Here is a 14,800-nt window from a genome sequence, read left to right on the forward strand (position 1 = left end):
ACAACAAAAATTAACAGTAAACATTACACATACAGAGGTTTCAAAACAGTAAAGACATTACAAATGTCATATTATATATATATACAGTGTTTTAACAATGTACAAATGGTTAAAGGACACAAGATAAAATAAATAAGCATAAATATGGGTTGTATTTACAATGGTATTTGTTCTTCACTGGTTGCCCTTTTCTCGTGGCAACAGGTCACAAATCTTGCTGCTGTGATGGCACACTGTGGAATTTCACCCAGTAGATATGGGAGGTTTTCAAAATTGGATTTGTTTTTGAATTCTTTGTGGATCTGTGTAATCTGAGGGAAATATGTCTCTCTAATATGGTCATACATTGGGCAGGAGGTTAGGAAGTGCAGCTCTCTCTCTCAACAGACAGACAGACAGACAGGAAACTGGAATAAATGGAAAGCTGATTCATGATCTTTTCCAGCAGGCAGATGGACAGTGTCTGCATCCCAAATGGCACCCTATTCCCTATAATGTGCACTACATTTGACATCTGGTCAAAAGTAGTGGAATAAATAGGGAATAGGGTGCCATTTGGGACACAAGCAGTCAGACCTCCCCTCCCAGGGGCCTCATCCGCAAGGCTATCTCTGTCGTAACATCCTTAACATGGCTGTATGGTGTGTGTGTGTGGGTGTGGCCCGCCCTATGGTCAGGGCTTTCCAGAGAAGACCATCCAGGAACCCTTTCTGTACACACACACACACACACACACACACACACACACACACACACACACACACACACACACACACACACACACACACACACAATCTAACACAGCCTAGATTTGAGCATTGTTTTAGCCGTACACCACCAGGCTTCCCCGATCATTTCATAAAAGCAGTTTACGACAATCCTGGCAACTGTAGAGTTACATCCCTGTTTCCTTATTCAGGGATTACTGTCACGACTGCTCCCGCTCCTTCTCTCTGGTGTTCAAGGGCGCCAGGCTGCCCTTCATTACGCACACCTGTCACCATCATTACCATCATTAAATCTGCGCTCATTGGACTCACCTGGACCCCTTCACATCCTTTGATTGCCCCTCCTATATCTGTCTGCTCCTCAGTTTGTTCCCCATGACAGCATTATTGTCATTTTGTTTTCCCCTGTCCAGACACTGCCCGTATTCTGTTCCTGTCTGTGTTTCATTAAATGTTCACTCCTTGTACTTGCTCCTCGTCTCCGGGATCTGTCCTTACTATTACGAATTAATAAACAAATGACACACATGGCTGTGTTTAAACATTTAACCTAACTGACTATGTTGTCTGTGTCTAGATATCCAGCTCCCTCAGCTGTCTCCTTTATCTTATCTCGTGTACCTGTGTTTCAGCTACTGCCAGGGAGTTAAAGGGATCTGTTTAAAGCACCAAGCACAGGAAGCATAAAGGTCCCTTACATTTTACCTAAAGAAAGAAAAATCGTCCAAAAAAATTTTTGAAGAAAAAAGACCATTCACAGTTTATGACTGTATGCACCCTTTACAGTATATCCATGTGAGGTTATTTTCTAAAGCCTGGATGTTTAATTGTTTAATTCATGTTTAATTTGTCTGGTTATCTGAGATATTTGAATACATAAACTGTACTAAACTGTTATACCTATGGCGCTATAGCACATAAATGAAGGGTGAGGATCTTCCCTTCAACACTGATGATCACCTTGAATCCCTGTGACATTCCTGATACTGTGGGAAGTGGAACAAGACCAGGGCTATGTTCATTAGGATATGCAATGGAAAATGATTATGAGCATTTCTTGTTGTCAAGTTCAGGTAGTCCCTTCTGGTATCAGTCTATTTTCTTCTGTTTAGTTCCTAAATAACATGATACAGGTAATAATTACAGTAGCTGAATGGTCACTAGTTGAATCTCTTACCTCTGTGTATGCCATAGCAGGATGTGGTTATTCTACTCTACACGGTATGTACCCATGCGACCACCACCCACGCATTTTATCACTACCCTTATTAAAGGAGTTAAATTAGAGGGAGCTCCTGAAGCACTCGCTCTCTCTTACAGTAGTTTGTAATGACTTCGGTCATGAGAGTGCCTGTGTTGGCATTACGTGGTGGCTGGGGAATGCCCACCCAGTCTCTCCATGGCATGGTCTCAATAGGTAGGTGAACTCATTATGTAGCCAGTATCCCAGAGCCACTGTAAACCATTATACTCAGACCTTGTATGCCACTGTAAACCATTATGCTCAGACCTTGTATGCCACTGTAAACCATTAGCAAGGGGAAATATTAAGTGTTGCTTCAAAACTACAAAAACGAATTCCACACCGAGTGTAACACGTGGCATGCCTTGTATTAGATACCATTGGGAAAAGGTACCACTCATTACACCAGCCTTGGTGTACCACTGTAAACTGTTAGCATGATGGTATCATACTTACAGGCAAAATATTATTAAGTGTCCTGTTGGAAATACTGTAATAATAATAAAAAACAGCCCAACATGATTATATGCGTTTTGAAACATACAACACACAACAACAACGTAACGGGGAAAGAAAACATGATCAAGGGAATGCTTTGATGGTTGTATTTGTGACCACCCTGTGTGAAACACTCTATTGATTTAAAACATATGAAGAGTTTATTTCCAATACGTTATATCCCCCCAAAAATCACATTTGTGTTTTTAACCAGAAATTATCGCTTATGGGTACATTCATGTGTGTGTGTAAAACGTTAAGCTAATTTACCATCTTTTCTGAAAATGGATGTAACGCTTGTCGTCTGGGGAAGGAGAGGAGGACCAAGGTGCAGTGTGGTAAGTGTTCATATTATTTAATGAAATATGCAACTCTAGACAAAACAACAACCACGACAAACAAACAGTCCTGAAAGGTGAAACCAAAAAACTAAACAGGAAACAACCACCCACAAAACACAATGGAAAACAGGCTCCCTAAATATGGTTCTCAATCAGGGACAACGATTGACAGCTGCCTCTGATTGAGAACCATACCAGGCCAAACACAGAAATAGAAAATCATAGACAAACTAACATAGACAACCCACCCAACTCACGCCCTGACCATACTAAAACAAAATACAAAACAAAGGAACTAAGGTCAGAACATGACAATGAATATATTGTGTTTTGGAAAGAAGCTCTTCATATTTACTGTTATCCCTCTGTTTGCTTTGAATTTGACAACCCCTCATCAGAAAAATCAGTTTCTCCCATCAAAAGGAAGCCATGAAATCCCAATGTTTGTGTGGATAAAGCCAAGAAAATATGAACTATCTCTAATTCCCCAATATGTTCCTCTCCTCCTCTACTCTTCCCCTGGGCTCATCCACATGGTTGTCGTATCTATTCGAGACACACACACACACACACACACACACACACACACACACACACACACACACACACACACACACACACACACACACACACACACACACACACACACACACACACACACACCCCTCAAGCTCTATGCACAAGGTTGTGAGAGGCCCTAGTGTCTCTCAGGAGAACCATGATGAGCTGCCTGTGAATTGCACCCAGGGCAGCAGCTCATGACAGGCCCCAGCTGTGGCCAAGGCATGCACTGGTCCCACAGGACCCACTACAAATCTTATAATGGTGCTCTCCAATGGGCCAGGAGGAGATGGGGTAGAGGCAGGGAGGGGCATGGAGGGGTGGTTCCGCTTCAATGGCAGGCGATGCACTACCTTGTTCCTGGGTTTGTATGAAGAGCCACTCCTTAAGAGTAAATACATGCCAGAACTAAGGGGGTTCAAGGATAGAGCACTGTCCTGGTCTTTATTTGGGCTGTAAATTGGTGTGAAGAAGAAGATCTCTGTCACGTTCTGACCATAGTTCTTTTGTTATGTCTTTGTTTTAGTATGGTCAGGGCGTGAGTTGGGTGGGTTGTCTATGTTAGTTTTTCTATGATTTGCTATTTCTGTGTTTGACCTGGTATGGTTCTCAATCAGAGGCAGCTGTCAATCGTTGTCCCTGATTGAGAACCATATTTAGGGAGCCTGTTTTCTATTGTGTTTTGTGGGTGATTGTTTCCTGTTGGATGTTTGTTTCACAGTTCAGGACTGTTTTCATTTGTATCAGTCACGTTGTTATTCTGTATTTTTTAGTGTTCAGTTTTAATAAACTAAAATGGACACTTACCACGCTGCACATTGGTCTGACATCTTACTCCTCGTCAGAAGAGGAGGACGAAAACCCTTACAATCTCCAAAAAGAAGCACACACAGAGGTTGATGGTGTTCCAACTAGAATGAGAATCCCCTTACGGGAAAGCACATGATATCACATGATTTGACGTGTGACATTTCCACATATTGCACATTGGGAAACCATGTGTTTTGAAACACTTCACATGTGCAAGCAGTAGAATCGGATTTAAAAAAACAGATAAAAATACCCCTGATGTAACAGTGGGGACTGTGAAGAGACACACACTAGCACAGACACACATTCACATGATAAAACACAAACTCTACACACACGTGCACATGGATCTTGTATTGTAAACGTGTGGTGGTGGAGTGGTGGCCTGAGGGAGCACACTGAATGTGTTGGGTATCGTGCTATGAAATGTAATGTCATGTATTTTAAACTGTATGTAACTGTGTTATGTTGCTGAACTGCTGGAAGAGTAGCTGCTGCCTTGGCAGCACCTAATGGGGATCCATAATAAGTACAAATACAAATGTGAAACCATGTGTTCTTTCCCATGTGATCACATAACCTTCCAGATGTGGATTCACATTTTCACATGAGATCTCACATGTGATGCCTTGCAAACGAAATGCAGTCAACATGATACACACAGTGTTCTCAATTTAGATATTTGACAAACAACTACGTTGTGTATGTTTATTTATGCAGTAATTATTATTTCTTTTTTTTACCTGGGAATTTAAAATTACAACCTCTTGGTTCACAGCATTCCAAACTTTCCGCTATGCCACAATGTCTGTGTGAGTAAATCAGTCAATCTGAATTCCTACACGTTGAACTTCAAAGTACTGTAAATCTCTGCCTTGTTAAAAAATAAAAACGGTGATATTTATCATAGTGATTCAGGTGTAACAAAGTAAAATAATATGCCCACCAACATTAGACAACGTCACAGAAAACCCTCAAATTGCTGAAGTAAGTAAATGTAATCAATGATGAGAGAATAGTCAGAATAACTGAACTAGTGGTGCAGATGGCACTTTTGCTAAGTGCAGAGATGTATCATAGGTAATGAATGTTTAGGTAAATGCTCCAGGTGTTGTGGTGCAGAAGATTTGAAAGTTACTTCAAATCTACAGGTGGTGCGTTCAAACCCTCACTGGTGTCACATTTTAGCCGAACAGCGATAACACATGGAATTGCACACATGAAAACATGATCACATGTGAAGTGTTTCAAAATCACACGTTTTCACGTGTGAAATGTCACATATGAAGTCTTCTAAAAACACGTTTTCACATGATTGATGTGATTTTCCATATGCGAAATCATGTTGTTCAACATGTGATAACATTAAACTACACTGTTAGCCAGCCATTGCTGTTAACTTTGTGGTCAATTTGAGTCATTATACATACATTTCTACAGTAATAGTATACTATATTAGTGTTTTGCTATATATTTACTGTCAATGGCCATGCACTTTTATGCCCTTTCTGCAAATTAGCCTCATTCACAATTGCATTTAAGCTTATATGATACTTTAGATGTGCTTATGGCATAAACTGTAAAACATGTTTTCCTGTAACTCTATAGTAAGTTACCGGCTTCTGAGTTGTGGTGAAGGCAGTGGAAACAACTTTTAATGTGTTTCTACAGCTGAACTGTAATTTGTCAGTAAATATACAACTACAAATTGTATTTTGGAAGTACACAGACATTCCAATTCAAGTATTTTCAATATCGGAAAATGGTTTACTTTCTGAATTGTCTGGAACTTAAATGGAATTGACCTCAACATTGGTTAGCATACTTGGGATGAAACCACACATAGGAACTCACTTTTTAAATGACGGCAACCTTGAATTTCCTGCTTTGCCACCAGGTCTGTGGGCATGACAGAGATCCGCCACAGACTTATTGGTAAGAATACATTTCTGCACTTTGCTAAAAGTTGCCCAGAATCAAGTCTATAATTGTACGATTATCTGACATCACCAACTAAACAGTAGCAGTGCTCAGGAACACTTGACATTAATCAGATCAAGCGTAAACGCGAGATAGCGGACACCAGAAGAGCAGGTGTTTTGGCAGTGTTGGAGGTGTAACTGCTTGTGTGGTCAATGTCACTAAGCCACACCCGTCCAGCTCACGTTAGAAGTTCAGAATAAGAAAGTGTAGGTTAGATAGAAATAATGCCATTCAAATTGAAAATCACTAAAGAAAATAATGAGGATTTCTGTCAGTCTTATCGAGGTGTAGATTACATATCACATTTCAGTGTTCCAACTTGTAAACTAGGCTGCATGGGATTCCTCGTAATGGAGCTCCGTGCAGCCAATGGCAATTTCCACTTCAGGAATAACGCCAGGAGATGCTTGTGGATTTTACAGCTCTAACTCAGTTCCACCTCTGACACCGCCAAAACAACCACTATGCAGGTGTCTGCTAGAATCTAGCCCTAAGTGTGCATTAACGTCTCAGCAGTGCCGCCAGATGGTTATTTGTTACCAGTTTATTAGGTACACCCATCTAGTACTGGGTTGGGCCCCCCTGTAGCGTGTGCCAGGAAAACTTTCCCCACACCATCGCCACCAGCCTGTACCGTTGACACCAGGCAGGATGGGGCCATGAACTCATACTGATTATGCCAAATCCCAACTCTGCCATCAGCATGACACAACAGGAAACGGGATTAATTGGACCAGGCAATGTTTTTACACTCCTCAATTGTCCAGTGTTGGTGATCGCGTCCCCACTGGAGCCACTTCTTCTTGTTTTTAGCTGTTAGGAATGGAACCCTGTGTGGTCATCTGCTGCAATAGCCCATCCTTGACAAGGGCCGATGAGTTATGAGTTCCGAGATGCCGTTCTGCGCTGTCATTTCCCTGTTTGTGGCCCGCCCGTTAGCTTGCACGATTCTTGCCATTCTCCTTCGACCTCTCATCAACTAACTGTTTTCCCCCACAGGACTGCCGCTGACTGTATGTTTTTCTTTGTCGCACCATTCCTGGTAAACCCTAGACAACGTTGTGCGTGAAAAGCACAGGAGGCTGGAAGTTTCTGAGCTACAGGAACCGGTGCGCCAGGCACTGACGATCATACCATGCTCAAAGTCACTTAGGTAATTAATTTTGCCCATTGTAACGTTCAATTGAACAGTAACTGAATGCCTTGACGCCTGTCTGCATGCTCTAATTTAGCAAGCCACGGCCATGTGAATCATTTTTGTGAAGTGGGTGGTGTACCTAATAAACTACACTAAGTGTATATCCTCACACTCAAAAATAAGAGTACTGTTACGGTACAGTGTTGTTCTACAAAAAGGTACATTAGTTGTGTATTTTCACCTCAACTAGACAAAAACCTCCAGGGGACCATGAAACAACGTTCTAAGAACTTCCTTGGGGACATCCCTGGAACAACCTGGGAACTAGACATAATCTGCAGGGGACCATACCTATTTAAATTGAATTAATGTCAGTTGTGCCTCTCAAAGTAAAAATTTTCTAAATTATATTTGAAACCTGGGTTTTCACATGTGCTCAAATGTTGTCACTTGTTTAGTGTCATGGTGTCACGTGGAGATTTTACATCCCTATGTTGTCACATTTATTTCACATGAGATCGTGTTTTCACGTACTCACATTATCACATGTTGCTTCACATGTTGTCACATGTTATCACATTAACTTCACATTAACTCACGTGATCACATGAGATCACACAAGATTACACATTCACATGTGAAATTCATGTGTTTTTACCATAAGGGCCCGCTTAGTGGATGGTAAATGTTTAACCATCACAGCCAATCATGAGGTCAGTCAGATGATGATGCAGAAAAGTTGTCAAAATAATAAATGAGTGAAAGAATAGATGAGTAGATCCCTAGCAACAGAGTCCCCTCAGGACAAACAAACCCACTAGCAACAGTCCACGCGGGTGCCGATACGTTGCAGCTAATTGAATCCATCTGTAGATGAGTGTATGTGAGTGTATGTTTTTGTGTGTGTGTGTGTGTGTGTGTGTGTGCAGGGTTGCGTAGATTACTTTATAAATGTAATCTGTTACAGTTACTAGTTACTTGTCCAAAATTGTATTCAGTAACGTAACTTTTAGATTACACAAACTCAGTAACGTAATATGATTACTTTCAGTTACTTTTAGATTACCTTCCCCCTAAAAGGACCCATCAAACGCATTTACTGTGTCATCAAATCAAATGAAATGTTATTGGCCACATACACATATTTAGCAGATGTTATTGGGGATGTAGCGAAATGCTTGTGTTCCTAGCTCCAACAGTGCAGTAGTATCTAACAATTCACAACAATACACACAAATCTAAAAGTAAAATAATGGAATTAAGAAATATATAAATATTAAGACGAGCAATGTCGGAGTGACATTGAATAAAACACAGTAGAATAGAATAAGGTATATACATATGAGATGAGTAAAGCAGTATGTAAACATTATTAAAGTGACTAGTGTTCCATTATTAAAGTGGCCAGTGATTCCATGTCTATGTATATGGGGCAGCAGCCTCTAAGGTGCTTGGTTGAGTAACCGGGTGGTAGCCAGCTAGTGATGGCTATTGAACAGTCTGATGGCCTTGAGATAGAAGCTGTTTTTCAGTCTCTCGGTCCCTGCTTTGATGCATCTGTACTGACCTCGCCTTCTGGATGATAGCGTGAGGAACAGGCTATGGCTTGGGTGGTTGATGTCCTTGATGATCTTTTTGGCCTTCCTGTGACATCGGGTGCTGTAGGTTTCCTGGAGGTCAGGCAGTGTGTCTCCGGTGATGCATTGGGCAGACCACACCACCCTCTGGAGTGTCCTGCAGGCTACAGTCCTACAGCCCAACAGGATGCTCTCAATTGTGCATCTGTAAGAGTTTGTGAGGGTCTTAGGGACCAAGACACATTTCTTCAGCCTCCTGCACCTTCTTCACCACACTGTGTGTGGGTGGACCATTTCACATTGTCAGTGATGTGTACGCAGAGGAAGTTGAAGCTTTCCACTTTCTCCACTGCGGTCCCGTCGATGTGGATAGGGGCGTGCTCCATCTGCTGTTTCCTGAAGACCACGATAAACTCCTTTGTTTTGGTTGACGTTGAGGGAGAGGTTATTTTCCTGGCACCACTCCACCAGGGCCCTCAGCTCCTCCCTGTAGGCTGTCTTGTCATTGTTGGTAATCAGTCCTATTACTGCTGTGTCGTCTGCAAACTTGATGATTGAGTTGTAGGCATGCAGTCATGGGTGAACAGAGAGTACACGAGGGGGCTGAGCACGCACCCTTGTGGGACCCCTGTGTTGAGGATCAGCGAAGTGGAGGTGTTGTTTCCTACCATCACCACCTGGGGGCCACCCCTCAAGGAAGTCTAGGACCCAGTTGCACAGGGCGGGTTTCAGACACAGGGCCTGGAGCTTAATGATGAGCTTAGAGGATAGTGTGCAGTGCGATGGCGATTGAGTTGTCTGTGGATCTATAAGTCAGTTTAAGTGGGTCTTGGTTGTCAGGTAAGGCAAGGTAGAGGTGATATGATCCTTAACTATCCTCTCAAAGCACTTCATGATGACAGAAGTGAGTGCTATGGGGTGATAGTAATTTCGTTCAGTTACCTTTGCTTTCTTGGGTACAGGAACAAGGGGGAGGAGTTGCAGTCTACTGCAGAGATAGCCTGCAAAGTAATGTCATACTTTCCAGGTCCATACCCAAACAGTTCGAACTACTAATTTTGAAAATTACTCTCTCCAGAAATAAGTCTCTCACTGTTGCCGCCTGCTACCGACCTCCCTCAGCTCCCAGCTGTGCCCTGGACACCATTTGTGAATTGATCGCCCCCCATCTAGCTTCAGAGTTTGTTCTGTTAGGTGACCTAAACTGGGATATGCTTAACACCCCGGCAGTCCTACAATCTAAGCTAGATGCCCTCAATCTCACACAAATCATCAAGGAACCCACCAGGTACAACCCTAACTCTGTAAACAAGGGCACCCTCATAGACGTCATCCTGACCAACTGGCCCTCCAAATACACCTCCGCTGTCTTCAACCAGGATCTCAGCGATCACTGCCTCATTGCCTGTATCCGCTACGGAGCCGCAGTCAAACGACCACCCCTCATCACTGTCAAACGCTCCCTAAAACACTTCTGTGAGCAGGCCTTTCTAATCGACCTGGCCCGGGTATCCTGGAAGGACATTGACCTCATCCCGTCAGTTGAGGATGCCTGGTCATTCTTTAAAAGTAACTTCCTCACCATTTTAGATAAGCATGCTCTGTTCAAAAAATGCAGAACTAAGAACAGATATAGCCCTTGGTTCACCCCAGACCTGACTGCCCTCGACCAGCACAAAAACATCCTGTGGCGGACTGCAATAGCATCGAATAGTCCCCGTGATATGCAACTGTTCAGGGAAGTCCGGAACCAATACACGCAGTCAGTCAGGAAAGCTAAGGCCAGCTTCTTCAGGCAGAAGTTTGCATCCTGTAGCTCCAACTCCAAAAAGTTCTGGGACACTGTGAAGTCAATGGAGAACAAGAGCACCTCCTCCCAGCTGCCCACTGCACTGAGGCTAGGTAACACGGTCACCACCGATAAATCCATGATTATCGAAAACTTCAATAAGCATTTCTCAACGGCTGGCCATGCCTTCCGCCTGGCTACTTCAACCTCGGCCAACAGCCCCGCCCCCCCCCGCTGCTCCTCGCCCAAGCCTCTCCAGGTTCTCCTTTACCCAAATCCAGATAGCAGATGTTCTGAAAGAGCTGCAAAACCTGGACCCGTACAAATCAGCTGGGCTTGACAATCTGGACCCTCTATTTCTGAAACTATCCGCCACCATTGTCGCAACCCCTATTACCAGCCTGTTCAACCTCTCTTTCATATCGTCTGAGATCCCCAAGGATTGGAAAGCTGCCGCAGTCATCCCCCTCTTCAAAGGGGGAGACACCCTGGACCCAAACTGTTACAGACCTATATCCATCCTGCCCTGCCTATCTAAGGTCTTCAAAAGCCAAGTCAACAAACAGGTCACTGACCATCTCGAATCCCACTGTACCTTCTCCGCTGTGCAATCTGGTTTCCGAGCCGGTCACGGGTGCACCTCAGCCACACTCAAGGTACTAAACGATATCATAACCGCCATCGATAAAAGACAGTACTGTGCAGCCGTCTTCATCGACCTTGCCAAGGCTTTCGACTCTGTCAATCACCATATTCTTATCGGCAGACTCAGTAGCCTCGGTTTTTCGGATGACTGCCTTGCCTGGTTCACCAATTACTTTGCAGACAGAGTTCAGTGTGTCAAATCGGAGGGCATGCTGTCCGGTCCTCTGGCAGTCTCTATGGGGGTGCCACAGGGTTCAATTCTCGGGCCGACTCTTTTCTCTGTATACATCAATGATGTTGCTCTTGCTGCGGGCGATTCCCTGATCCACCTCTACGCAGACGACACCATTCTATATACTTTCGGCCCGTCATTGGACACTGTGCTATCTAACCTCCAAACAAGCTTCAATGCCATACAACACTCCTTCTGTGGCCTCCGACTGCTCTTAAACGCTAGTAAAACCAAATGCATGGTTTTCAACCGATCGCTGCCTGCACCCGCATGCCCGCCTAGCATCACCACCCTGGATGGTTCCGACCTAGAATATGTGGACATCTATAAGTACCTAGGTGTCTGGCTAGACTGCAAACTCTCCTTCCAGACTCATATCAAACATCTCCAATCGAAAATCAAATCAAGAGTCGGCTTTCTATTCCGCAACAAAGCCTCCTTCACTCACGCCGCCAAGCTTACCCTAGTAAAACTGACTATCCTACCGATCCTCGACTTCGGCGATGTCATCTACAAAATGGCTTCCAACACTCTACTCAGCAAACTGGATGCAGTCTATCACAGTGCCATCCGTTTTGTCACTAAAGCACCTTATACCACCCACCACTGCGACTTGTATGCTCTAGTCGGCTGGCCAGGTCATCTACAAGTCCATGCTAGGTAAAGCTCCGCCTTATCTCAGCTCACTGGTCACGATGGCAACACCCATCCGTAGCACGCGCTCCAGCAGGTGTATCTCACTGATCATCCCTAAAGCCAACACCTCATTTGGCCGCCTTTCGTTCCAGTACTCTGCTGCCTGTGACTGGAACGAATTGCAAAAATCGCTGAAGTTGGAGACTTTTATCTCCCTCACCAACTTCAAACATCAGCTATCTGAGCAGCTAACCGATCGCTGCAGCTGTACATAGTCTATTGGTAAATAGCCCACCCATTTTCACCTACCTCATCCCCATACTGTTTTTATTTATTTATTTTTCTGCTCTTTTGCACACCAATATCTCTACCTGTACCTGACCATCTGATCATTTATCACTCCAGTGTTAATCTGCAAAATTGTAATTATTTGCCTACCTCATGCCTTTTGCACACATTGTATATAGACTCCCCCTTTGTTTTCTACTGTGTTATTGACTTGTTAATTGTTTACTCCATGTGTAACTCTGTGTTGTCTGCTCATACTGCTATGCTTTATCTTGGCCAGGTCGCAGTTGCAAATGAGAACTTGTTCTCAACTAGCCTACCTGGTTAAATAAAGGTGAAATAAAAAATAAATAAAAAAATAGTGGACACCTTGAAGCATGTGGGGACAGCAGACTGGGATAGTGAGAGATTGAATATGTCCGTAAACACTCCAGCCAGCTGGTCTGCGCATGCTCCGTGGCTGGTTTTCCCATCATAGTGGTCTCTGACTTGTGGTCAGACTAGCTTAGGTGGAACAAACTTAAACTTTCACTTTTTTTCAATGCTGAATTGAATGTCATTAAGAAAACAGAATGGTGCCATAATGTATTTTTCCGCAAACATCCTTTTCTGAATGTAGAAGTAATGTTCATTTTTCAAAAGTATCTGCAATCTGGTTACAACATTTTAGCTGATAGTGTAACTGATTTCATTACTCCCCAACAGTGTGTGTTATGTGTGTGTGCAACCATGGAGCATCTGAACCACATCCATGGGAATAGGAAACGGCTATTTAAATCAGACTATGTTGAAGTGTTTGTCGAGGGACTCAAATGTCTCACTGGGGATTAGAAGGAGTTGTTATTATCCCACCAGAAACAACAGTCATCTGTAATGGACCTTAAGAGGCAACTTTCTGTGCATCTCTCACTGAGAACATCCCTGTCCCATAATGCTTTTCATTAGCTTTTTCTACAATTGAGCTTTTATTCTTAAAGGGAAATGTCACAATTCTCCTTCTGTATTCATACTCGCACTCTCTCTTTTCCTCTTTCTTCTTCTTTCTTCCTCTCCATTCCCTCTCCTGCTCTCTCTCTCTCTTTCCCTGTCCTAGGATCAGTTGTGGTCCAGGAGACTGTTACAGAGGGGCCCGGCCATGCACACATCCAGCTGAATCCAATCAATCATCTTGGATGGAATTACTCTCATCTGATTTCCACACTGAGCAGGACATTTGACACAGAGCAGGCCAGGCTTAGCCTCATCCTTGACATCTTCACCAGGGGGCCAGGCAGGCAGCATGCAACAGGCTGAAAGAGAAAGTGGGGTATCGCTGCCCTGTTTCTGCACAGCACACCACTGCTGGGTGTGGTGTGTGTGTTTGTCTTTGTCTGTGTGCATGCCTTGGCCCGGCCAACCCTTTCAAAGGGAGAGATCTTCTGGGGTGTGGAGAGGCGCACGTGCTCAGCCTAGCGTGCCAAAGAAGCTCAGCTGTAGCTGCAGTGTGGCACCAGCAGCCCAGGTACCATATACTGAACCTGCACCATCCTGGGATTTTAATTGGCATTCAGTGGCTTGATAAATGGATTGGCATAATGGGACGATATACTTGACATATGCAGGGCTCTCCTGAGGGATTTATCTTTTGTACTTCACACGTCGCTTGCTCGACATGCTGCAGATACCAACACAGCGAGAGAGGCTCTTCTACCAGCTGCGTCCCTGTCACCGATACACCCACTTCTCCCCATCACCTCCCTCTCCCCTTCACCCCGATCTCCACCCTCTCCCCCCTCTCTAACCCCCTCTCTCCCTCTTCTAACCCCTCCTCACCTCAGCCAATCAGATCGCTGCCAAGTTCACAGCACTGCATTTCTCTCCATGGGGGTTATAGATTAAAGAGGAGTAGAGCCAAGAGGCCACAGCACAGCAGAGCAGAGTACTCTCTCTCACTCTCTACTCAATTCAAATCAATTCCATTTAAGGGATTTATTAGCATGGGAAACATATGTTACCATTGCCAAAGCAAGTGAAGTAGGTAATAAACAAAAGTGAAAAAAGAAAAAAAAAACATTTACAGTAAACATTACAATCACAGAAGTTCCAAAAGAACCAAGATATTTCAAATGTCATATTATGGCTATATACAGTGTTGTAACGATGTGCAAAAGTACAAAATAAATGTAAATATGGGTTGTAACTACAATGGTTACGCTTTACTTGTGGCAACAGGTCACAAATCTTGCTGCTGTGATGGCACACTGTGATATTTATCCCAGTAGATTATCTCTCTCTCTCTGTCTCTCTCTCCTTCTCTCTCAGCATCAAGATGGCAGTTGAAAACACTAACAT

The sequence above is a fragment of the Oncorhynchus mykiss genome, chromosome 22, assembly GCF_057628025.1.
Source record: "Oncorhynchus mykiss isolate SJ-2025 chromosome 22, ASM5762802v1, whole genome shotgun sequence".
NCBI classification, from domain to species: Eukaryota; Metazoa; Chordata; class Actinopteri; order Salmoniformes; family Salmonidae; genus Oncorhynchus; species Oncorhynchus mykiss.